Genomic DNA, 27,151 nt, shown 5'->3' with positions numbered 1-27,151 from the left:
AGGTAGTGCATAGATAGATAGTAGATACCTACTACCAATATATTTTCAAGTATCATCCCTTAATGTTTTTTTTTCTACCTTTAATTAATTACACCCGTATCACAAAAGCAAACGTATCGTAAACAAGGGTTTCAATAGGGTTGACACTTTTTTGACACTTTCTGTACAATTTTTATCAATACAAATTTTACTACAAGGAAACGGCGTCTCTATTTCTTATTTATTATTTGTAACTAAGCTTAGGTATGAAGATTTTAATACCTATATTATACTAGTTTTCCGCCCGCGGCTTCGCCCGCGTTTTCAAAGAAAAACCCGTTCCCGTAGGATTTCCGGGATAAAACCTATCCTATGTCCTTTCTCGGGTATCAAAATATCTCTATACCAAATTTCATGCAAATTGGTTCAGTAGTTGAGGCGTGATTGAGTAACAGACAGACAGAGTTACTTTCGCATTTATAATATTAGTATGGATGTATTCAATTTGAATAATTATTTGACCGATTGTAAAAATTCCTCTACTAGGTATTAAAAAGATATATTGAGGATGCTATTCCACCAATAACGTGCGAGTATGTGTAGCGAGGAATGTGTTTGTAAATAAGTAATAACCAATCATATCGCTTCAAACGCTAAACGCTTCAAACTTCAAACTAAACGAAGCGATATGATTGGTTATTAACAAACACATTCCTCGCTACACATCCTCGCACATTATTTATTCGTAGAAAAGCACCCTTATACCGAATGACATAGACTAGGCAGTAGGCACACCCCGGACACTCCATACAAAATTATCGTTTTGACAGTCACACTGTTGACTGTAGAGACTGCAAATGTGTGTGTTAACGCTTTATGGTTGGCACATTTTTGACAAGCGTAAAAAAAAATTCGCGTTTTTCTGATGAAATACATCCGTAAACAGCACAATATCTAACCATTTTCTACGAAAAACGATAATCACAAATCCAAAATAATAAAATTACTTTAAGTCAATTTTATTAATGTTGTCAATCTTCGTTGCGTATCGTCCCTGTAGAAAAATGTGGACCATTTTTAGACTGATCGTGCGGGGTGAGGTAAGTGTTTAATTTTGGCGGGAGGCGGAGAGTGTCCGTTCTGTAGCGTTATAGCTACTATTATGTATTCTGTGGACTAGGTATATTTATTCTCATTCATCCAGATAAACCAGTATGTAAAACGCCTAGAAATACAAAAATTAACTTTTTTTTTAAACTTCCGATTGACAACCCTGCCCACACCGTGGCCGCAATTATTCCGCCAAAACAAAGCGCTCACTTAACGCAAGTGTAAACCATTGTTTCGTACCACGTTTGTTCCTCCACAGACTATCGCTATCTCACTCACACACACGTCGGTTTTCCTCGACAGACTGTAGCTATCCCACTCACACGCACCTCGTTATTCCTCGACAGACTGTAGCTATCTCACTCACACACACGTCGTTGTTCCTCGGTAGACTATGGCTATCTCACTCACACGTAGCCTATTAAACATAGACAAAAGCACGGACATGTATCAAGATAGACTAAGCGAGTGTATGTACTTCCCGTGTCCAAACTAAGATTATGAAACTTACTTGACGCTGGCCTACACTCAGTCCGCGCTTGCAGTTCGCCAAGGAAAGACGTGAAGCTGAATAAAGTAAAATGCCGAATTACGCCGTTATAAACTGTAGAAACTCCACAGCTGTGAGTGGCCGAGTTAGCAGAGATGTTTCCTTCCACCGGTAAGTAATTTTCTAATCAGAATATGCACTATTTATTTTAAAATCAAATAAAGAATATCTGTGGAAAACGATCGTGACAAACACGGATACCAAATCATACGAAATGATTCGGAATACATTGCGGCTTTTACTTGGCACGGTAAAGATCGAGTCGTATGATAACAAGCAATGTATAGCGTCTTCTCATTTTTCTGTTCTCATTTTTCTGTCCAATTTTGTGGTTAGTGATGTTCATTTGATGCAACAGTTCTCGATTCTAATCGATTTTATAATCGAACAGAAAAATGATAATTTGAAGGAGCAATTTTTCAGAAAAAAAGGCATAGATTTTTTTTGTCAAAACTCCTTATTGCTTAGACTATGTTTGTTTTTTCAGTTTTCCAAGTAACCCGAACATAAAAGAAAAATGGATTGATGCAACGGGACATAAAGATTGATTGATTGACAGTTTCATTACTTTCTTTCGATGGCCTCTCTAGTACGTAGTACACGGTAACTCAATGGGCATATGTAAGAAAAAGCTAAAACACATTAGTTTACTTGTTAGAATATTAAAAGGTTTATAAATTTATTTTATCATTCCTCTGTCTATGGTAATTATCATTTTTCTGTCTTGAATCGATTTAGTAATCGATTAATATTCATTTATTTAATTACCTCTTAGACATAGATCTAGTTTGATCTGATTTCTTTCGATTTACTTCGATGGGATAGGACGATACTAGAATCGCCGCGCGAGTGGCGTCCTAATCGATTTAGCGTAAAATGAAATTACCATCACTAAAAAGCGCTCGTGACGTCATAACGCGTCAAGGTCAGTACAAAAAATATGACACGCTTGGTTTTCATACAGATCGCGGTACTTGCGTAGTCTATCTATGTCTGTGGACAAAAGGTACCACGAGGTACCACTATCTTAGTATCTTGCACGTATGGAAACAAACAGAGACAGAAGACAACCGACAGTTTGGAAACTCGACTCAACACTCGGCAGACAGTTCTCTCGCTCACATCTATCGCGTTAGACAGAGACGGAGGATAACATATAGTTCTGTACAGTCCCTTGCCAATTTGTTGGTACACCGAAAGTGGCTGAAAACCGCCGGTATGTTTGTTCTCGCAATCACGCGTAAAGCAGTCTATTGTTTTGGTAATTAGCGATGTTTTTTGACGGATTTAAAGCGCTTTAACCGTAATGCTACTGATTTTGTAATTTTAACAGGTTTTAAGCTATTGCATAGCTTCTATCGCGGGCCTTGAGCGCGGGGACCAAATCGAGAAATTCCGTAATGAAAAAAACCTCACGCTCCCGACTCCGACGGGCGCGGAGGTGTGGCTTAAGGTGATGAATTAATTTTTCTAACATTTACGGCCCTTTTCAAACCTTCGTAATTTTTATATTATTAAAGTTGTCGTGATGAAAATTCTTGACAAGAAAGTTCAATAGTAACACAATACGTCTACCGTTTTAGAAACATGATTCCATGATATTTTCTCGATAGAAAAAAAATACAAAGTTGTCATTGTTATTTTTTTTTAATCTCTGGCATCTTCAAAATGACAAACGTAAAGTTACGACTTTTTGGATATTAACTATAAAATATACAACCTATACGTCTACCGTGTTAGAATTTTGAAATATGCGATGGTTTTGAAATAAACAAGAAATACTTGAAATTAGCGCGCGACCAGCCAATATAGCGAGAGCCGCCCTGTATCTTCCTACCCCGATCGCTGCACGAGTCATTCCCGCTACGGCCGTCACACGGGGAACTTGTGTCGCTCGCGCAATCGTAAAAAAGGGTGACAACACGATAAGACAAATGGGGACAATAAAGAAAATAAGAAGAAGAAACATAAAGGTTGGAGGAAAAAGAATGCTTACAATTGGAACAAATTAATGAAGTAAGTTGGTTTTATTTTAAATTGGATGATAATTGTATTATAGACGATGTTTGATATGTACCCCTGTTTTAAGTACATAACGAATGTGTAAGATTTTTTCATTTATAGCATAAATAATCTGTTCAGAAATCCGGAATCCAGAAGGAAAATAAACCCACTGATTGTTCACAATGTGAATCCACTCCTTCGTAAGTACCTTTATTCAGTCAAAAATGTATGTTATCAAAGCTCTACTGGTTTTATCGCATGATTCCATTTTTAGCAAAAAGCAACAAAGTGCAAAGAAATAAAAAATCATGGTGAACTTAGTGGAAGTATGGCGGACATAATATGGAACAGGAGCTCATTGGAGTAGTATTATATTTTAAAAAAATACGAAATAATTTCAAGAATTACATTTCTTAGAAGGTGGTAGATAAGTATGTTGTATAAAGAATTTGATGTTGATATTTATTTCATTTATACTTACTACACCTGTGCGGGAAATTGCTTAGTAATAAAACAGGTTTATATTCATATTTAGTATTTACATAGTAATGTGAGTTTTCATTTCGAAAAATTTTGTGTAAGTATGTACATATTAAATTGAGTTCCTGGGTGATCTGGAAACACAATTGGGCCCGGAAGATGGCGCTGCAGTCACTCCTCCTAATGACATGAACCGATTTGGATGAATATTTGTGTGCACATTTCATTTTTGTGGGATGATTGGTTCATTCGCTTTCACATTAGCTAATATTATGTATTTTTGTTGTTAGAAAGTAAACTTAATTTAATGTTTATAATACATTATTATTGGTATAAATAAGCCAGTGTTCGTCTCACATTGCTGTACCTGCCTACCTACCCTACCAGGGCCTAACTTTGTTCTGGCTATTTTATTTTGATTATTTGTAATGAATAATTACAATTATAATAGAGTGCAAAAAATAAATACATGCGTCAATATATTTTGTGTTTTTTTTAAACAATTTTTTTATTTAAAAAAATATCATTCCGACCGCGGCTTTGCCCGCGTGGAATTAGATTATATCGTGAATCCTGTCTTATCCCACAGAAGTGTTCAGTTCGGATAAAAAGTATCCTATGTGTAAATCCAGGCAATTAGCTATATTTTATCAAAATTGGTAATGTAGTCTTGACGTGATTAAGTAACAACTAACAAAAAAATATACAAATTAACATCCAAAGTTTCGCATCAGTTTTACTGTATTAGTGATATCTTCCACTCTTGACTTTGACTGAGAAGAATTAGGGTTTATAACTTCTTTCAGAAATATTACCTTTCATTTCTGGGCATGATGTAATATCTACGTCAGCATCAAATTCTATCTAAATCCATTCAGTAGTCCGCGTTATTACCGTACCATATAGTACCATTTCATTTTTTCAGAGTAACAATATTTTTTGTTATTTTAAAGATTATTTATAACCTGTATTATTTTGTAATAAAGTAAACATTACGAAATAATAATAATTATTAATAATGTCTAAGTAGTTGTTAAAAAGAAGATTATTTGTTTATAAGCAAGAAAATAAAACCAATAAATCAACAATTAAATATATTATGTATAAGAATATTATAACTGTATGACGACTCCATACATGTTTGTCCCGAGTCGGCCAGCGGCAGCGCGGCGAGTTTGCAAGAATGACTTCGCGCACACCCGCGTTCGCGATAGCGAGCTATTAGACTCCGCCCGCCAAGCAGTAGATTTTTTTTTGTGTATCGTCTTAAAGGCATAGCATGCAATAGCTTTACCGCGGCAGTCCCCGAGTGCCACACGTCTTTTTTACAATCTAAATTCCCTTTTAACATTCATAATTTATTCATTTTTTACAAATCTATACTAATATTATGTATTATAAAATTGAAGAGTTTGTTTGATTGTTTGTTTGAACACGCTAATCTCGGAAACTACTGGTCCGATTTGAAAAATTATTTCAGTGTTAGATAGCCCATTTATCGAGGAAGGCTATAGGCTATATATCATCACGCTAAGACCAACAGGAGCGGAGCAATGCGAGTAAAACCGCAGGGCACAGCTAATAATAATATTAAAAAAACAAACCTACAATCAATAAAAGCATTGACATACATTATGCGTACAATAGACGACCTTCTATCGAGTGGATTCGAATCAAATCTAAAACACAGATCCACCCACGCCTTAAAATGTCACTTGGCCTTTAACCAACTTCCAAAAAAGGTGAATAATCTATAATAATAAAAGTCAATATTATAAAACATAATTGCTTTTCCCCGCGGCTTCACCCGCTTTGTCTAAAACCTAATAAATTATAAACTAAAAATTAAAACCTTCCTCGAGAATCGCTATGGAGTTTCTTGCCGGTTCTTCTCCATACTGCTTTCCGAATCGGTGATTAATGTTAAAAATATGTAATGACGATTCAAGTGCTTCTGGAAGAAGTCTAATTGAATAAATAAATAAAGATTGAGTATTGAGTTTCACTCTATCTATTAAACAAAATCGCATCAAAATCCGTTAGATTTAAGCATACATAGGGACATAGGGACAGAGAAAGCGACTTTATAGGTACCTACTATGTAGTGATATCTATCTATGGACAGTCAATAAAATATCCAATTAGCTGCACTTGACATAACTCTATAAAAGAATTTAAATGTCACAGATAACATATAATTGCATACAATTTGCATTTATTTTTGTCCTGGCGGAAAATATCGGTTCCGGTGCTTTTAGCCTTCGATGAGAATAAATTAAATTAATTATTTTATAACGTACGGTAATGAGGTGTTGATATTTAAATAACCAACAAATTTCAAACAAATCTGATCAGCTGTTTCTGCGTGATAGAGTAACAAACATTCATGTTAAAAGTTAAAACTTTCACGGTTTATAATACACTAGCTTCACCCGCGTTTTCAAAGAAAAACCCGCATAGTTAACGTTCCCGTGGGATTTCCGGGATAAAACCTATCTTATGTGTTAATCCAAGTTACCCTCTATATGTGTGCTTAATTTCATTGTAATCGGTTTAGTAGTATTTGCGTCAAAGTGTAACAAACACACACACATCCTCACAAACTTTCGCATTTAGGCGTATAACATAAACGCATGTACTACGGGCGAAGCCGGTTTCTGCAGTAAATATTATCTTATATATAAAATTCTCGTGTCACAATGTTAGTCTGCATACTCCTCCGAAACGGGTGGACCGATTCTCATGAAATTTTCTGTGCATATCGGGTAAGTCTGAGAATCGGCCAACATCTATTTTTCATATGTACCACGGGCGAAGCCGGGGCGGACCGCTAGTTATGTATATAATATACCTAAATCTCGTGTCACAATGTTTGTCCTCAATGGACTCCTAAACCACATAACCGATTATAATAATATTCGCACACCATGTGCAGTTCGATCCAACTTGAGAGATAGGATTGTTTAAACATGTAGGTACCACGGGCGAAGCCGGGGCGGAACGCTAGTATTATTATAAAATATTGTAATTGTCTGTTACGTAATTTATTATAGCACACTACATCTCAAACCAAGCATCTCATCTTATCATAAGATTGAATATTTCGTCTCCACCGACAACGGGTTCCGTGGTGTAGTGGTTATCACATCTGCTTTACACGCAGAAGGCCGCCAGTTCGATCCTGGCCGGAATCATAATTTTTTGTTTTCTTTACATATTTTACTTTTTTCATTAATTTGCGTATTATATTACCACAAATATTTTTAAACAATATTATTCGAATTTTTTTTCATACTCTTAATTTTCTCGCGACTCGCGTTGGACTTTATCTATGTTTTCGTGTACACGTATCAAAGATCTAGGTTTTTTTTCTTCCTTAACTTTAATGCACAAAATTAGAAATATTGTATCACGTTTGCGATACTGTTTTATTCGCATGTTTTATGAAAGACGTAACAACAATTATTTTTAACTTATTATCTTTTTCTTTATATAATATGTACTTACAACAATAAGTACATTCACAAATCACACATTTCTTTTTACAAAACGTATAATACGATGACCATAGACTAGATAATAATATGCAATTTGCACTCTTTAATAAAACTGAAAACAATACATCGAATTGTCGCAACGAGCTAGGGATGTCCAATATGCATTGTTAAATATCGATATTTTATCGTATCGATAAATTGGTATATCGATTATCAGAGAAAGTCTTATTCAAATATTAAAATAAGATGAATAAAGGTGCTAGGTTTTTCGAGAAATAGTTAGGTACAAGTTTATCGCTTGTGCATTAATTTTCGACTTTAATTAAAATAAATAAAGAAATACCTATTACTTTTTTACATACCCACATACTTACATGCCATAAAAATAACAGTATTGTTCGAAACTCATTAACACAAAATTACATCGATTAGTTACATTCTATTAAATTAATATTTTACTAATTGTAGGTACATCTTATTTAAAATAGGGGGTATAATATAATTTTATTGATAAAAAAATGCATGATAAAAATATAAAAAGCAAAGCATATTAATACTGACATACTTAATCGAAAATAATCGCGACTCCTGCACACAAAGATCTCATACAAAATTTGGGACTAAATACACTGACACAGTATTTAGTCAAATATGTTTTTTTTTATCAGGAAGTCGTTATCTATTTACTCTGGGATTTTTTAATGTCATATAGCCACCTCGCTTGAATACAAGTTGATGTGACACAGTTAAAAAATGTGCGGTTACCGTGAGATATTACTAGCGAATTTTTTAAAAACTCAAACTCAAATTTGAACCGATTGAATATCTGGCTTATGGGTGTTTTATTAGAAAATCCAAATAATACAGAAAATCCAATAAATGACGATATTTTAACATGATCAATACAATAACAAATACGAAAACAAAATTTTGCTTATAATACCTATATGTATTTTATAGAGCCTACATTCAACATTTCGGGAGTAAGATTCTTTTTAATCGAAAATCTTTCAGGGATATAAAACAAGTTTTCTTATAAGAACATCATTTATTTACAAAACACAGCACCCAATTCTTCTACCTAACTGTATACAACTTACGTACATTGTAAGTAAAAAAACATACAGTAACTATATCAATAAAGATTTTATAACCGTGTAGATAATAACCGGTAGTCCGGTTTCGCCGTCTAAAATTAATTTTTACGATCGCACATAAATATCACGGTTTTCAGTATAATAATGCGGGGATGGAACCATATTTTTTAGGAACAACGAACATTTTGTGCACCTAATATTTCAAGTTATAAGTTTTTAAATTACCCCTTTTTTATTTTACATAATATGTATCTATCAATATTATAACGATACAAAACTTAAATATTTTCTTTTCGTCGTGAAATTACTAAATTTTTTTTATTTACAAAAATCTAACGGAAACGATTTCCACTTCAAAATAAAATTCGCTTCGACAAAATATACCAGTAAAAGTGAAGTGTATTTTTTTTTTCATAATATTACCTAGTATAGTAGTTATAATATTATCCGTGATATTACTAAAAAATAAAAACTACTAACACAGCATAAAAAATCGACACATAAAGCGTGCCACACACCCCTATCCATCTAACCGTCCATAGACAACCCATTCGAAATTTGAATGAGGTCTTCATTCCATTATGGCGGGCGCTCATTTCCCGCGCTTTTTACTTTTTACACTTTTTTAACGCGCGCACACAGGCTCGGGTTGAAATTAAAAAAATCTCATGTATCACGGTCAAACAAAACAGGGCATTTGAGACGCGCTCGTGGATTTTTTAATGGCTAACTGCTCTTAGGATTTTTAGGATTCCGTATCGAAACATAAAATGACATTTGACATATTACTGAGACTTCGCTGTCATCTGCATTTTTTTACATGTTCTATATCTTACTTGAATGTCGCGTTAGAGTATATATTATACTAACTGTGCCCCGCGGTTTTTACCCGCAGTGCTCCGCTCTTGTTGTCTTAGCGTAATGGTATATTATAGCCTATAGCCTTCCTCGATAAATGGGCTATCTAACACCGAAAGAATTTTTCAAATCGGACCAGTAGTTCCTGAGATTTGCGCTTTCAAACAAACAAACAAAATCTTCAGCTTTATAATATTAGTATTAGATATATTCACAGGCTATGAATAGCAAGAGAGCCAGAGCCTCATATTCAATATTCTATGCTTGTACTTACCTACGGAACCCTTAGTGTCGCGAATATGACCCGCACTTGATTTGGTTACATTTGCTGAATGGGAATGACTTTTATTTCGTGTCGAATGGATTTAAATTTATAGTCTGTGCTGCTTTTGAGTGCAGGCAATTGGGACAATGTTTGTGATTCTATAAACGTTAATTATAACTGCGAAAATTTGTGTATTTGTTACTAAATTTTCTTTTGCGAATAATAATGTATTCGTAAGAGAACACGTAGAAGATGTTTGTTGCTCTTTCACCTACTCCTGCATATATTTAGATGTGATTTCGTATGATGATATATCATGACAACTTTCAAGTAGGTAACATAGGTATATCTAGCAAATTATAATGCTAAATAAACTATCTACTCCTATTTTCATTCTACTACCTATAAAAAATAAAAACCATATAACAATACCGAAAAATATTCACCTACTACCATTTACCTTTTTCTATGAAAAATCGGGTAATTATAATCACCACTAAGCAACACTTAACCTGACAAAACTTATCTCCATTTAATATTAGGTCAATAGTTCCCCAAAACTCGGCACGTCTCGTTAAAACCTGGCAACACCGGCCACACTTCTGGCAGAAGCCAACTCAAAAGTTTAATTTCCCAACGAAAACAGCGGTGTTATTATTATTAACAATGCTTTAAATTTATTCGCAAAACTTTAAATCCGCATTGTTTTTGTGCTTTTCACTTCAACCGACTTCAAAAAAGGAGGATTTAATTCGAATTTCATTTTTAAGTATTGGATGGTTTTTCCCCGTTTATTATTTTAAAGTTATTGTTGATTGAAGAGAAATGCTTGAAATTGTAGATGGAGTTTATTGGATTTAAAAAAAATTTCCGACTCTTTCACATAAAAAAATACCGGTAATTGTACATCAAGATGTTTAAAACGTGAATTTAATCGATTTCAAGTTTTAAAACTCAATGAATAAATCATAAGCAAGACCCATCAAATTGTTATTTAATTACGAAACCAAACAAACACATTGCGACCTACTTATTTAACGTATAAACAGTAATTCAACTACACTCGCGTTAAATATGCAAATATCAAACGCAGATGTAGACCATCCATCTTCTCTTATATATAAAAATGAATCGCAAAATGTGTTGGTAAGCGCATAACTCGAGAACGAATGAACCGAATTCGATAATTCTTTTTTTATTATATTCCTTGAAGTACGAGGATGGTTTTTATGTAGAGAAAACGTAAATATGTACCACGGGCGAAGCCGGGGCGGACCGCTAGTACTATAATATTATAAATAAATACATTTCTTTCGTGTCAAAAAACATTATTTATTTAAAACTTGCGCTATCTAGTAAATCTATAGTCTACGTTAGCAATAGCGAACAAACTAGGAACTGTAACACGATAAGCCTGCGGTCTAGACAACTAGGTTTTCCATTATAAAACACTATTTATTCAGAAAAATGGCTACAATATGTATCGTTGCATTTATTTTTCCTGACGTAGATGGTATCTTAATCTTAATACTATTATAAAGGCGAAAGTTTGTATGGATGTATGGATGTATGGATGTATGGATGTTTGTTACTCTTTCACGTAAAAACTTCTGAATCGATTACAATGAAATTTAGCACACATATAGAGGGTAACTTGGATTAACACATAGGATAGGTTTTATCCCGGAAATCCCACGGGAACAGGAACTATGCGGGTTTTCCTTTGAAAACGCGGGCGAAGCCGCGGGCGGAAATCTAGTACCTTCATACTTTATGAAAATAAGAATAGTAAAATAGGAGTTTTAAGATAGGATTTCTAGCGAACGTAAACAGTATAAATGTTTAAATCTTTCTTGATAATATATACGAGAAAGTTTGTAAGGATGGATGTATTTTTAACCGACTTCAAAAAAAAGGAGGTTATCAATTCGGCCGGTATGTTTTTTTTTTATGTATGTACACCGATTACTCCGAGGTTTCTGAACCGATTTACGTGATTCTTTTTTTGTTCGATGCGGGATGGTGTCGAATTGGTCCCATAAAAATTTTATTCGGATAGGCCCAGTAGTTTTTATTTTATAAGCATTTTTGTCTGTATTTGTAAATGTGCAAGTTTGAAGTCAAGTTTGGTTGTTTTTAACGCAGTTATCACGTCTTGTTGTTACTCTGTCACGCATAATCACTTGACAGTTATAGATACAGATACAAATTATGGCCTGGATTAGAACATAGGCTACTTAAAACCTAGGCGAATGATACCGATTATATAGGTACTGGGTGTTGATAGATTATAATCAAGGTTTGTCTGATAGAGATCGTTACTTTGAGACATGGCCGCCTTTTGCAATTTTTTGACATAAGCATGTACAGCATGCTCTGATACTTCTATAATATGTAAATTTCTACCTAGTTAACATACTCCAAAACTGGGGGACCGATTCTTATGAAATTTTGTTACTGTAGATGCGATGCGGCTACCGCAGACCGCACAGTGCGCATAGAAATGAATATTACGTACATAATTGTGCTTGCGGTCAGCCGGACGGCTACCCGCAATGCGGCTACCCGCATAGTGCGTATACGCTCTAAGAATCGGCCAATATCTATTTTTCATACCTCTAAGAACCAAGTGATAAGAGTAAGGCAGAACAACGTTCGCCGGAACAGCTAGTAATTCTATAATTTTCATTACTACGTGTTTGTTTTATTTAACACAGTATGTGGGTACATTGTAAATTATTAAAATAAATAAATTGGCATTGCAAGTTCAATCAGTTATCACAATGATTGACGGCACCGACACGTCTGCGAGTGATAAGGGTGCATTCCTGCCCTGTGGTCGAGTGGTTATGTTTGTAAGTGGGTCGTAGATTTGATGCCCGATATAATTTTATATATAAAATTCTCGTGTCACAATGTTAGTCTGCATACTCCTCCGAAACGGGTGGACCGATTCTCATGAAATTTTCTGTGCATATCGGGTAAGTCTGAGAATCGGCCAACATCTATTTTTCATATGTACCACGGGCGAAGCCGGGGCGGACCGCTAGTATTAGTATAGATTGTGGTTTTATTACAGGTCAACCGGAGCACATCCACTAGTATGCAATAAAACACACAACACATCCATTGAAAACGCGAGACGGATTCGAATGCATCTCGAAATAGATAGTTAAACCAAATAAATCAGTACGAATAGGTATAGCGCCTATTTCTAACTGGAACACTATGCGTGTTGGTTACATTAGTTACTGTTTGTAAGATATTCACATAAACAACATGTTGGTATTGATAGTATATTATTTACTAGCTGTGCCCCGCGGTTTCACCCGCATTACTCCGCTCTTGTTGGTATTTGCGTGATGATATGTAGCCTATAACGTTCCTCAATAGATGGGCTATCTAACACCGAAAGAATATTTCAAATCGGACCAGTAATGAGATTAGCGCGTTCAAACAAACAAACAAACTGTCCAGCTTTATAGTAAGGCATGACTTAGTGATAACTGATAATAATACTATTAGAATCATTAAGAATTAAAATCCGAAACAAACGTGTCTAAAAAGTATTACTTATTTCTCGTCTTTTCTGTCTAAAAAGTATTATTTTCTCGTATTATGCCCACACGAATATCAAACAATCAGTGAATAAAGTCCAATTACAACGGATTTTAAATGTGTACCTATTAAAAATTATTTATCGCGACGTTTCGGTATTCAACATAGCACTTTTTTGTTCATGGCAATTGGCAACGAATTTCCTCCACTATCCTAGGACACTATTTACAATAATTCATCTCCAACAAACATCCACAATACATCTTCACCAAATGCACACTACACTCGTCACTATAGTCACTATCCCATACACTACACTAGCACTTTGCCACTAAAAGCAGCGTCCCAGTTCCTGAGTGCACCTAGTTCACGAAATCGGTTTTGCACACTACATGCACTGCACGTACTGCTGTTAGCGTGATGATATATTAACTACTAGCTTTCCGCCCGCGGCTTCGCCCGCGTTTTCAAAGAAAAACCCGATCCCGTAGGAATTCCGGGATAAAACCTATCCTATGTCCTTTCTCGGTTATCAAAATATCTCTATACCAAATTTCATGCAAATTGGTTCAGTAGTTAAGGCGTGATTGAGTAACAGACAGACAGAGTTATAGGTCTACCAGAATCTGATGGCATATTTATATTTAAGAAATAAAAGATTTTCATGTGGCAACTTATTTGACAACTATCAAATTGGTTGTCAAATTATTTGTCTTTTTTGCAGTTGATAAATAATTTTTAGGATTTTGCCTAAAAAATCTTCGAAAATATCGAAAAAGCCGCTGTGATCACAAGCAAGAGGTGTTGTTTATAATGTGTACAGAAAAATATTTGATGAAGAAGGGTCAAACACATCAAAATTTTCAATTTAGAAGATTTTATTGGTAAATTGGACTTACCCGCTTTGATACTTTCAATTAAAAAATATTATATGTAGGTAACTATAATATTGTTTGTTGATTGGAATATAATTTTATGAAAACTTATTACAGGAGTTTCCAATACGGCTATTCATCAAGTCCAAGCTGTCCAAGTCAATTTTATAATGTGTGTATCTGTTAATACTTACGAAAATAAACATAGTTTTATTTTATTTTTATTTTATTTTATAAAAAATTATAAGCAGTCTAGTTTTCTATCGATATAACATCGATATTTTCACATGGCATAATGATAATGAACATACAAATATATAGGTATGTGTAAATAATAATATGTATTACCTGTATAAAAGCAATATGTATATTATACATGTAAGTATGTACTTACATAATATTAAGTGGATATCTCATTATTAAGTACAGTATTGTCCACTTATGTAATGTGACTAATGATATTGAGAACAAACTAAAAAATAAGCAGTATCAAGATCGTTCAGTCCATTTTCCCTAGGGTTGCACACTCAAAATTTTGATTTCCCTAATTGCCATCAGATTCTGGTTTACCTATACTTTCGCATTTATAATATTAGTATGGATGTACACCTATAGCCTTCCTCGATAAATGGGCTATCTATAACACAGAAAGAATTTTTCAAATCGGACCAGTACTTCCTGAGATTTGCGCGTTCAAACAAACAAACTCTGCAGCTTTTTAATATTATATTCTAGTTTAGATTAATTCAAAGATAGAATATACATATTACATACCCATCTATATATTACCATCACGCTAAGACCAACAGGAGCGGAGCCACGCGGGTGAAACCGCGGGGCGCAGCTAGTAAAACATATAAACGCATTTCACACAACACAGTGTATCAAACCAATTAATTTAACTCAATATTAAAACGGAAACGCCACATTATCGCTTCTAAGAAATGTATCTTATGTTATAAATCATGATTTATATTGGCTGCTAGTTGACGCCCGCGACTTCGTCTGGGTTATTAATAAAATAAAAAAATGTGTGCGTGTACTAGAGTACACACGTAAGAAGTGAAGCTTCTTTATGACCTTATTTTTCAAAAAATAATTTACTATCTACACTAATATTATAAAGAGGAAAACTTTGTTTGTTTGTTTGTTTGATTGATTGTAATGAATAGGCTCATAAACTACTGGACCGATTTTAAAAATTCTTTCACCATTCGAAAGCTACATTATCCACGAGTAATATAGGCTATATATTATCATGCTAAGACCAACAGGAGCATAGCCACGCGGGTGAAACCGCGCGGCACAGCTTGTATACAATATTACAGAAATACGTTAGTCTAACACGCTCGTCGCTTCGCTCCTTGCTACCTATTTAAATATTTACACCAGCCGCTGCTGAAACTCGCTCGCTTCGCTCGCTCGGCTCGTGCGGTAGTTCAAAAATCAAAAGTTAACCTAAGATGCTCGTCGCTTCGCTCCTCGCTACCTATTTAAATATTTACACCGGCCGCTGCTGCAACTCGCTCGCTTCGCTCGCTCGGCTCGTACGGTAGTTCAAAAGTTAACCTAAGATGCTCGTCGCTTCGCTCCTCGCTACCTATTTGAATATTTACGCCGGCCACTGCCGCGACTCGCTCGCTTCGCTCGCTCAGCTCGTGCGGTAGTTCAAAAGACCAAGGGAGACGCCAAAAAATTCGAGTTATATAGAGTTTTCAACTTATAAAGGATTTCGACTTAGGCGGATTTTGATTGGACATAAAGAGTTTGAGGTTTATTCTTATATAAATATTGAATTCACAAAATCATAATTGAACACCAATCAAGCAAACACGTGTTAACGTGAGTCATAGATTTATTATCGTATACTCCTAAAATGTTTTCTAAGAAACAATACTGTACTTACATTGTCGGCAAGTTCTTAAAGGCGGTAACTTATTTTTGTTCGAACAATAGAGGTAATAAATATAAATTCCTAATGTCGAAATCTCGAAACAGTCAGAAATTAATGACGCACATAGTATATACATATTATGACAGAGGTTAAGCTTAAATAACTTGAAAAATAAATAACATGATCTCGCCCACGTGTTGGTGTTTTAAAAAATTCAATCAAAAACTGAGGTTAACTTTAAATACAATTTTAGAAAAATAAATACCACAATCAACATTCAAGTATTAGAAAAAATTGATACCATAATTCCACCCACGTGTTAGTGTATTGAAAAATACAATCAAAAAGTGAGGTTAATCATAAATAACTTAGAAAAATAAATACCATTATTACACCTAAGTACATAACTATTAGAAAAATAGATGTAATTACTTATTTACTTTTTTTAGAAATTCACTGGAATTAGAATTAAAACAAACCCTTTGATTTTGCTGATCACTTTAATATAACATGTATATAGTCACGAGTACGGCGTAACGCAAAAATGTCACGCGCGCGGCGTAACGTAACGCAAAAATGTCACACAAAATTTTTGTCCACCCCCGATAAAGAAGTTTCACTTCAATAAAAATAATAAAAAAACATGATTTAGGGCCGATTTTTCAATCCTTGGTTATCCGTCCAATAAAGTGTTACACGAACATATTAAAATGTCACCTGTAAACTGTCAAATACGGGCAAGTAGAATACATTTTTGAAATGGTAGTTTAATACGTTATTCGAAGAATAAGTTTTAACCAAGCATTGAAAAATCGGCCCTTAATGATAGAGTCAACTAAATTGTATTACTTGCTCTCTATTTAATTTTGGCGATACTTATTAATTATTATCAAGATCATAATATGATAAACTCATGAATTTATTGTATTGTCATAGATCCTTGATAAGTGTACACCATAGAAATCTAAATAACAAGACACTAGAAGTCGTAAGCGTGCGTGACCTTGTCGCCACTCAGGTGATTTTCACATCACCAGTGCTTTCGTCACTGTTCAGTTGCTCTGGAGACGTATGAGTGTATACATGGTGTGTTTCAGCAATTCCGATTGCGGAAATTCTTCCACAAGTTGTAATTATACTTATAAAGGAATAATATTTCATCGGAAAATATTTTTTTTTAGAAATAATGCCGTTTTTCCTTAAAATTATAGAATATTTACAAGTATTACGAGTGTCACCATAGTAATCGAAATAACAATGAATGACACAGTCGACCATTCTTATTATCACGTTTGTTCGTATTGGAGCAAAAAGTCTCATATACTTAGGGATGTTATTCTAAAATAAACCGTAAATTCGTGCGTTAGGATACATATTCAAATGCTTAATTTAATAGTTAAGTTAGTTTTCACTAAAATCAAGCTGTCCAATGAAAGGCATAGTTTACTTGTGTGTACTGTTTAGCTTTCGGTTTGAATGTGTTGATTTTGGCGACAGCGGTTTTCATACGAATTATGACATTATAGCACTTCTACTACTTCTAGGTATGTGTCTTGTTATTTAGATTTCTATGGTGTACACCTTGTGTAGTTACACTGTACAAGGTTTGAATTAGAATTATGTTGTTTAAAGTGGGCCAAACTTGAGTCTAAAGGAGTCGGTTCTTTAGAAACATGTTAAAAATATGTACTTAATGACGTTTCAAAAGTGCTTCTAGAAGAAGTCTAATTGAATAAATAAATGTTTGAGTTTGAGTTTGAGTTTGAACATAGGTATACTAGGGACCGCCCGCGGCTTCGCCCGCGCAGTTAAAGAAAAACCCGCATAGTTCCCGTTCCCGTGGGATTTCCGGGATTGCGTCATTTTCCCGGGATAAAAAGTAGCCTATGTCCTTTCTCGGGTATCAAAATATCTCTATACCAAATTTCATGAAAATTGGTTCAGTAGTTTAGGCGTGATTGAGTACCAGACAGACAGACAGAGTTACTTTCGCATTTATAATATTAGTATGGATGTGAAGCTAATAAAAGCATTTATTACAATACTATTGGCTTAGCACACTGAATTTAACACAAATTTTCAACATAAGGAACATACTCAATATCTGCTTACACTATACAAACTATGCCTGTCTCCATTCTTACACCAGTCCTTTACAAAAATATACACATTTTAAAATCTCCATACAAACATCCATTGCGCAACAACAAACAACGAACAAAACACTCCACGCAACTTGTATACGATCCATTCATACATTTAAATTTTAAACAAACAGACAAACAACTAGATATTAACTAACTTTTCATTCAACTCACACGGGAATTGTATTGCTAACTTGCTAGTATTATATTTACGCGAATATAATCCTGTATGTTCGTTTGATATACCGAGTAAGAACGATCGAATCGATTCTGATGTGATTTTCAGTATCGTGTAGATATTTAACGGTATATTTTCTTTTAACTATGCGGGCGATACCGCTTGCTCCTTGGTAGTATTTACGGGATAATATCTATCCTATGTCCGTTCTCAGATTTCAATCTACATTCTTACCAAATTTTATCCAAATCGGTGCAGTAGTTTAACTACGAAAAAGACACATAAAGACAGAATTACTATCACATTTATCATATAAAGTTCAGAGTTCAATAAAACGCACCAATCAAGAAACCCACCCCATCAAACGTAGCGGCTAATAGCACACCCTTTACCCCACAAAAGTATATCGATTGCGCGTCACCCCTCGAAGCCTGCGATTACGTCTAGACCCCAGTAATGCCTAGATTTGTACGTATTGACTTTTGACGTACATTTGATGGGCAATCTTCACAATGGGCAGCGTTGGCCCAACAAATTATCGTCGAAGTTGGCCGCAATTACAGCAATAATGTGCCCTCTACCCGATGGGCAGCGTTGGCCCAACAATTGATCGTTGATGTTGGCCGCCATTACGGCGATTATGAATAAACATATACAATGCTTTAATTTTTAATGAATAGAAAAAACACTAGGCGGCATTCGAAGCCGCGTCATCCTCCATTCAACCATTCTATTCTTTATAAATATATATTTGTAAAGCATTTAAATGTTATAAAACACAAAACATACAAATTCATCCACAATAACGGCCGAGCACAGATATTTAGGCCCTCTACACTATCGTGATTGCCTCTGCTCGCCCAACGCTGCCTATTATGAAGAGGGCCCATCACGAGAGAAATTATTCGATGTAAATTTGTCGAAGATAAACCACAGATTAATAGTTACAACGTTAAACTACCGTTTTATCACGCTTATTAGCTTCAGCTGTACTGTATATAATTATATATTCCTTCTTCTTTTTCCAAGTTAAAAACTTAACTTGAACGAAGACAGAGCGAGTATCGGTATTCGGTAGCAATCTATTTTTTTGCTAAAACTTTTCTAAATGAACGAATACGAAGTTAAACACTTCTACAAAGTTAGAGAGAAACTTTATTTTATGTCTGAACAAAATTAGAGCGAGGCACAACTCAGAAATTCGACGTTAGAAAAAAAAAATGTGTGCGTGTACTAGTGTACACACGTAAGAAGTAAAACTTCTTCATGACCTTATTTTTCAAAAAATAATTTACTATATATGCAACTTTACAGAAATACGTCGAATCACGCGTGGTAGGGATAAGAAAAAGATGGCGCGTAACGAAAAAATGTCACGCGTAACGAAAAAATGTTACACTAAATTTTTTTCCAACCCCGATAAAGAAGTTTCACTTCAAAGAATCACAATTACGAATTTCTGAGTGAAACAAAAATCGCTTTAATAACTATACAAAGATTGAATTCAATCTGTCTGTCAATTTAAGTGGATCAAAAATCAAAATCACATAAAAGTTGGTCACAACTCACAACTCACAAGTCACAACCACACGTGAAGTAACATACAAACATACAGATGAAGCTAATAAAAGCATGCAAATCAATAAATAAATAAAAGCCCCCGATCAGCTGTTCACAACACACGCTTCGCGCAGACAGTGTCAACGACCCCACAATGATAACGCGAAGCCCCGGCGAAATTTAATGCACAGCTTCGCGCGACCCCGGCTAGGTGCGCTGGATGCGACAGTAGCACTACACTACGAGTACCTACTACATAGTTACATACAGTATCTTATATATAAAATTCTCGTGTCACAATGTTAGTCTGCATACTCCTCCGAAACGGGTGGACCGATTATCATGAAATTTTCTGTGCATATCGGGTAAGTCTGAGAATCGGCCAACATCTATTTTTCATATGTACCACGGGCGAAGCCGGGGCGGACCGCTAGTTAATATATATAAATAACTATGTTTATAGTAGACTGTGGATGTATATTTATCTTTCTTATTGTTAGGTGTGTAAATTTTAAGTAACTATACTTACTAACAAAATTGATATTATATAAAAAAAGGTTTATTTATTTATTATTATTTATTATTGTTAGGTGTATATTATGTAGTATGTATCTAAGGTATCATTGTATACTTGTATTTTAAAAGTGGATGAGTGAATGTTTGTCAGTAAGTTACGACTTACGGCAAAATGGCTGACCGAAACTCGGTAAAATTTTGCACGAGAATTTTGCAGATTTGAGATAACTTAGATAGGTACTTTTAACACTTATCTAGCGTGCAAAGCAGTAGAAACACTTGCTAATCATTGCTATCCTAATCCTACTTTTTATAGGAACTTTAATACAAAAGTTTGTTACTCCATCACTAGAGAACGGCTAAATGGCATGAGACACAGATATTATTATCACAAAGTAATCTCGAATCACATGCCCGGATACTACAGAATTTTTTCTATTTTTATCCATCTATCTCTGCATAAACAATCTCCCAAGAATCGAACCTTCCTCTCCATCATACGCATACCAACCACACATTACCAAAATTCCTTACAATCACGCAATCAGACACATGCGATAACGCACTTACATCTGGCCACAACGTGGGCTCATAGTACGTAAATATGTACTGAGCTAAATATGACAGTTACGAAATGGTAAGATGGTACCTACATTATCTCTAGCACAAATATAATTTTTTTTTTCACCCGACTTAATATAAGTGGCTCGAGGTTCTCAATTCAACTGCTTTTTTTGGCTTGCTAATCTACGAATTTAGAACTTCTATTTTGATGATTTTGTTATTTGGAAGCTATATTGCCTTCAAGTTGGTCCCATAGGCCGTAACCCATTTGATTCCGCAACGCATTATTAACAAGTCAATAACTGCGTTAAAAACAACCGACTTAAAAACTTGCACTTGCAACATTTACAAATACAGACAAAAATGCTCATAAAATAAAAACTACTGGGGCTATCCGAATAAAATTTTTATGGGACCAATTCGACACCATCCCGCATCGAACAAAAAAAGAATCACGTAAATCGGTTCAGAAACCACGGAGTAATCGGTGTACATACATAAAAAAAAAAAAACATACCGGCCGAATTGATAACCTCCTCCTTTTTTTGAAGTCGGTTAAAAAGATACAAAAAGTTCAGAGATATTCTTTACCTTACTAATGGAAGTTTTATGTGAATCAGAATGAAGATTAACATAAAATATCTATTTAACGGATACATAAATCTTATCAATATGCCACATTTCTCCATTTCTTTTAAGATAATTATACGAAACCATTTTTTACGTGTTTCACTTTCACGATCACGCATAGTATCCAAAATTTGGAAAATCCAAAAGTGCACGCCTCATAATTTTTTTTTAATAAATATTTATTAATTATTATTTTTGTTTATTTAATAACAATTAAACCACATCGAATCAGACCCTGAAAAATGAAAGGGTTCTATTCCTGAGCATACTCAAGCGTAAGAGAAAAAAAAAGACTCGATTAGTAAAGTATTTCGGTCGCTATCGTGTTAACAAGAAAAAGGATCCGCACATACAGACACACGGACGTCCAAGACAGAACTTTTTTAAACTGTTTTTTAACTAGTTTAAATAACAAAAATGACATCAAAAATATCATGGACGTTAAAAATAGTGTTTTTTCTTAATATGTGTGTGTATGTATTATCTTACAAGTGCAATGTATGATACATAAAGACATTTTAAGTTTGAAAAATCAGATGTTTTGCGCGAAGTGACAGTAGTACCCACCTCAACGCTTCGCTTATGAGGCGTGCAACATAACCTACCTTTATTTTAAAATTCATTATAAGGAAAAAATATGTACAAAAAATATTATACACATCTACATTTAATTCAAATCATCACTTTCTTTTTATATTATTAACTAGCGGTCCGCTCCGGCTTCGTCCGTGGAACATGTTTACATTTTCTCTCCATAACAACCATCCTCAAGGAATATTATAAGAAAAGAATTAACGAAATCGGTTCACCCGTTCTCGAGTTATGCGCTTTCCAACACATTTTGCAATTCATTTTTCTTATATGTTGGATTATTTATCAGTATATGCCACATCCAGTAAAACATCCCTCCATGTAACAACACTTGACTGAAAAGTGAGGTCCCACGTAGAATATTCATGACTTATTAAAACACTAGCTTTCTACCCGCGGCATTGCCCGCGCAGTCAAAGAGAAACCCGCGTAGTTCCCGTTCCCGTGGGATTTCCGGGATAAAACCTATCCTATGTCCTTTCTCGGGTATCAAAATATCTCTATACCAAATTTCATGCAAATTGGTTCAGTAGTTGAGGCGTGATTGAGTAACAGACAGACAGACAGACAGAGTTACTTTCGCATTTATAATATTAGTATGGATTATTTTACACTGCATTCATTAAAACTATAACAACATTTTTTTACATATATTTTACTTGATGTAAAGTCATAGTAAAGAAATATGCAGATGGAAATTACGATATTGAATTTTTATAATCGAGATTTTGATAAAATTGAATTTGACTGTTAGTTACATACGCACATTATAGTTTGTATTATATTTGGGTTCTTCTCAGTATAACTCAGGCCCCGGAATCACAGACACAATAGAAAATCTATTGTGTCGTGGACCGATCGGGCCGTTCGGGGCTCAATGGGTTAAAAAGTAAGTACCTACTTACACGTTTAAAACTATTTTAACATTTCTCAATTGAGTCTTACCTTACCTATCATTAACTATGTCGTATATAAAGTCACGTACTTATCTTGTTAATTAAATAGAGTACAATTTTAAAAATAACATATTTCCTTGCAGCTATTAGGTTTTCCATTTCCCACATAAAATGTAATTGAAAAGTAATCATCTTTCTTTTCCTTCTACTAAAAAAGTACGATATATATCGTTTAAACATATTATATAAATTGTTGTACCGTGGGGTGCCGGTTTAAGAATAGCACTCCCCCATCTCCTCCCGTGGGTGTCGTAAGAGGCGACTAAGGGATACCTGATACCGGAACGGGCAGCAGCGTTCCGTGACTTACATGCACATCTACTGCGCTCGCCAACCCGCCTGCCAAGCGTGGCGAGTATTGGCATTAAATCCCCTCATGGATTGTACACCTTTAACCAGGCCCCTAGTACCCGGCAGCCCCGCTATTCCTGGCTACGGTAGCGGCTATGGTAACGGCGGGGCAAGGGGTGCTAAGAATCACCGGATGCGATCCGGCTACCACTCCCGACGACCCCTGGCCCTGGTAACATACAATGCACGCACATTGAGGACGGATGAAAAGATTGTTGAGCTGGAAGAAGAATTGAGCAAATTACGCTGGGATGTCATAGGGTTATCAGAAGTCCGAAGAGAGGGGGAAGACACGGTAACGTTGACGTCCGGTAATTTGTTCTTCTACCGGGAGGGCGACCAACAGTCCCAAGGTGGAATCGGGTTTATCGTCCACAAATCTCTCGTCAACAACATCGTAAGCATTGAGAGTGTGTCGAGCAGGGTTGCGTGCCTTATACTCAGAATATCTCAAAGATATTCGCTGAAGGTCATACAGGTTTACGCACCGACCTCGGCTCACTCCGATGAAGAAGTGGAGGTTATGTATGAGGACATAAGTAGGGCCATACATACCTCGAAAACACACTTCAATGTTGTGATGGGAGATTTCAACGCAAAGTTGGGCAAGAGAGGCGATGATGAGTTGAGAGTGGGACAATTTGGATTTGGACAACGCAATCCGAGGGGCCAGAGACTAGCAGACTTTCTGGAGAAGGAGGGTCTTTTTATGATGAATTCCTTCTTCCAGAAACCGACCCACAGGAAGTGGACCTGGCTCAGCCCCGACGGGAAGACGAAAAATGAGATAGACTTCATTATGACCACGAAAAGACAAATATTCAAAGATGTCTCCGTGATCCACAGGGTGAAAACCGGAAGCGATCACCGAATGGTACGAGGCATCTTGAATATCGATGTCAAACGTGAGAGATCTCGTCTGATGAAGTCTACGCTCCGTCCTTGCCATGAACAAATCCAAAATCCCGAAAGCTTTCAACTGGAACTGCAAAATCGCTTCGATTGCCTCGACAGTAGCGTTTCAGTGGACGATCTAAATAACAGGCTGGTAGAAACTATCCGCGCGGTTGGGTCCCACTTTAAAACCCGTAAAGTAAACCCGCAAAAACTCTCTGACCACACTCTGAAACTTATGGCAGACCGGCGCTCTATGCCACTGCGCACATCTGAAGATGCTAAGTCATATAGGCAGCTCAATAGACGGATATCTAAATCTCTGCGACACGATATTCGCTCCTTTAATGCTTCAAGCATTGAGGAAGCGATTAAGCGAAACCAAGGCTCGAAAGTGTTTGCAAGAGATATGTCTATTGGGCAGAGCCGGCTGACGAAGCTGAAGACAGACCGTGGCGTAGTAGTGTCGGCCAAGTCAGAGGTATTAGGAGAGGTCGAGAGGTTCTACCGGCAGCTTTACACCTCAGTTGCCAAGCCTGTTAATAGTCCGGCGAAAGACCCAAGAGCCCGACTAACCCGACATTTCACCGAAGATATCCCGGACATCAGCCTGTACGAGATAAGGATAGCTCTGAAACAGCTTAAGAACAACAAGGCGCCGGGTGAGGACGGAATCACCTCTGAGCTATTGAGAGCGGGTGGAAAACCAATCCTCAGAATGCTCCAGAGGCTATTCAGTTCCGCCTTGCTCGAGGGCACAACGCCTGAAGCATGGAGCAGGAGTGTGGTTGTTCTGTTCTTCAAAAAGGGAGATAAGACCCTATTGAAGAACTACAGACCGATATCACTCTTGAGTCATGTTTATAAGCTGTTTTCAAGGGTTATCACGAATCGTCTCGAACGCAGGTTAGATGACTTCCAGCCTCCCGAACAAGCCGGTTTCCGTAAAGGCTTTAGCACCATAGACCACATCCACACGCTGCGGCAAATTATACAGAAAACCGAGGAGTATAATTTGCCACTATGCTTAGCGTTCGTGGACTATGAAAAAGCCTTCGATTCGATCGAGACCTGGGCCGTATTAAGGTCTCTCCAGCGGTGCCGTATTGACTATCGGTACATCGAAGTATTGAGAAGCTTGTACGAACACGCCACAATGTCAGTCCGAGTACAAGATCAGTGCACAAAGGCAATCCCATTGCAGCGCGGTGTTAGACAAGGCGACGTGATCTCGCCCAAACTTTTTACCGCTGCTTTGGAAGATGCTTTCAAACTGTTGGAATGGAAAGGACTTGGCATCAATATTAACGGCGAGTACATCTCTCATCTTCGTTTTGCCGATGATATCGTAGTCATGGCAGAATCCATGGAATACCTTAATGCAATGCTCGATGACCTCTACAGAGTTTCACAACAAGTGGGCCTTAGCATGAACATGGACAAGACGAAAATCATGTCGAATGTCCATGTTGTGCCCACTCCAGTCTCTGTTGGAAACTCTACTCTCGAAGTTGTTGACGAATATGTCTACCTCGGACAAACGGTCCAATTAGGCAGGTCCAACTTCGGGAAAGAGGTCAATCGTCGAATCCGACTCGGATGGGCAGCGTTCGGGAAGTTACATAACATCTTTTCATCCAAAATCCCTCAGTGCCTGAAGACAAAAGTCTTCGAGCAATGTGTGTTGCCAGTGATGACATACGGTACAGAAACGTGGTCTCTAACCCTGGGCCTTGTGCACAAGCTCAGCGTCGCTCAACGTGCTATGGAAAGGGCTATGCTCGGAGTTTCCCTACGAGATCGAATCAGAAATGAGGAGATCCGTAGGAGAACCGGTGTCACCGACATAGCTCGCCGGATTAGCACGCTGAAGTGGCAATGGGCTGGGCACATAGCCCGCAGAACCGATGGCCGTTGGGGCAGAAAGGTTCTCGAATGGAGACCACGTACTGGGCGACGAAGCGTGGGACGACCACCCACAAGATGGACAGACGACCTGGTCCGAGTGGCAGGGAGCCGCTGGATGCAGGCCGCCGGTGACCGGTCGTGGTGGAAAACCCTGAGGGAGGCCTTTGTCCAGCAGTGGACGTCCCATGGCTGAAACGACGATATAAATTGTCTAATTAATTGCCACAAAATAACGAGTAAAACCAGAGAACACCATTAGATAGAAAATTCTTGCGAATAATATTAAACTTATAAATAATCAATTACAGCGAATCAAACATACAATTAGATTGCAAAAAATATTCATATCAAATGGCATGCTAACATTATGATACGATATTTCGCAGCATCAAATACAGGCAGCGTGGCCGAGCGGTCTAAGGCGCTGGTTTTAGGCACCAGTCCGAAAGGGCGTGGGTTCGAATCCCACCGCTGTCAGATACTTTTTATATTTTCGTTTAATTTTTTTTATTGAAAATTTAATTATTGTTAGTAAAGTTAGATTTAAAATAAAATTGTACAAGTTTGTTGTTTAAAATTAATTTATGTCTTACATCTTTGAATATATTATATACAAAAATGTTAACTATAAAACTTATAACTCTTATAAGGAACATACATGCTTTCTTAACGTATTCTATTAAGTATTGAAC

At 36.3% G+C, this 27,151-nt stretch overlaps 1 protein-coding gene, 1 long non-coding RNA gene and 2 other non-coding genes across 5 annotated transcripts in view; 3 read left to right on the top strand and 1 right to left on the bottom strand.

The window, feature by feature from the left end:
- The window catches only part of LOC149475375 (uncharacterized), a 93,896-nt gene that overhangs the window by 61,573 nt on the left and 5,172 nt on the right, over positions 1-27,151 (bottom strand). The window lies entirely within an intron of this gene.
- On the top strand, positions 3,098-5,012 carry LOC149475378 (uncharacterized). Its single transcript, XR_016318039.1, has 3 exons — positions 3,098-3,655; positions 3,782-3,843; positions 3,918-5,012. It is a non-coding gene; the product is annotated as an uncharacterized LOC149475378 (long non-coding RNA).
- On the top strand, positions 7,245-7,317 carry TRNAV-UAC (transfer RNA valine (anticodon UAC)). Its single transcript has one exon. It is a non-coding gene; the product is annotated as a tRNA-Val (tRNA).
- TRNAL-UAG (transfer RNA leucine (anticodon UAG)) lies at positions 26,857-26,936 on the top strand. Its single transcript has one exon. It is a non-coding gene; the product is annotated as a tRNA-Leu (tRNA).

Source organism: Colias philodice, chromosome 30, assembly GCF_061535455.1.
Source record: "Colias philodice isolate Cphi_HAF_F1 chromosome 30, ilColPhil1 Martin Lab GWU primary, whole genome shotgun sequence".
Lineage (NCBI taxonomy): Eukaryota > Metazoa > Arthropoda > Insecta > Lepidoptera > Pieridae > Colias > Colias philodice.
The sequence above is the reverse complement of the archived record's forward strand: the minus strand, read 5'-3'. Positions and strand labels throughout refer to the sequence as shown.